We start from the raw sequence: 1,021 nt of genomic DNA, 5'->3' as shown, positions 1-1,021 counted from the left end.
ACTTGGCTTGGATTTTCATACACTCAAATATGAACGAAGTTTGAAGTCTCTGTGACAACTATGTCCAAACTTATGGCTGATTACGTGAATTGTATATTTTGCTAGACCGTGTCATTGACCTTTGACCTTGACCTCCTAAAATCTAGTCATTTCTAGATTGCTACATAATAGTTAATCCCTGCAAGTTTAATTACTCTACGATCAAAATGGTGGCCAGGAAGCTGTTCAAAAAACAAACATACAAACTACACACACACAAACAGTGGCGAAAACATAATCTCCTTCCAACTTCGTTGGCGGAGGTAATAATACTTCGAAGGAATTGTCTTATGATAGATGTTCACCTTAAACTAATGTACATAACTGTTAAGAAAAAAAAAATACTATAAAATTTTCTTACCTTTATCTAACTGCTTTAGTTAGAAAATGTTGACTGAAATCTTGAAATGCCATAGCTGCCCAATGCCTGGTTTTCAATTTGCTTTTGATAATTCCTCTACTGCTGGTTCACTGTTTCTGTAGAGACTGCTCTTGATGTCAACCTTGACATGTATTCATAAACTAATTAGCTTCGTGGTTTACAATACGTTCGAACTAGTTCCCACTGTCAAAGGTAATTTCGGACCACTGGTCTCTCCGCTGGAACTCAATTTATTCTCACTAAACCACATTTGTGCAAGATATTGTGTATATGTTCACTAACTGTGACACGTTGGAACTAGCTCTCAATATTGAAGACAATTTTGGAACACTGGTCTCTCATCTGGAACTTATTCTCACTAAACCACATTTGTGCAAGATATTGTGTATATTTTCACTAACTGTGACACGTTTGAACTAGCTCCCAATATTAAAGACAATTTTGGAACACTGGTTTCTCAGATGGAACTCAATTTCTTATCACTAAACCCCATTTGTGCAAGATATTGTGCATATTTTCACTAACTGTGACACGTTGGACCTATCTTTGAATGTCAAAGATAATTTTCGAACACTGGACTCCTAGTTGGACCTAAATCCC

The sequence above is a fragment of the Palaemon carinicauda genome, chromosome 28, assembly GCF_036898095.1.
Source record: "Palaemon carinicauda isolate YSFRI2023 chromosome 28, ASM3689809v2, whole genome shotgun sequence".
NCBI lineage: Eukaryota > Metazoa > Arthropoda > Malacostraca > Decapoda > Palaemonidae > Palaemon > Palaemon carinicauda.
This window is presented reverse-complemented; position numbering follows the sequence as displayed.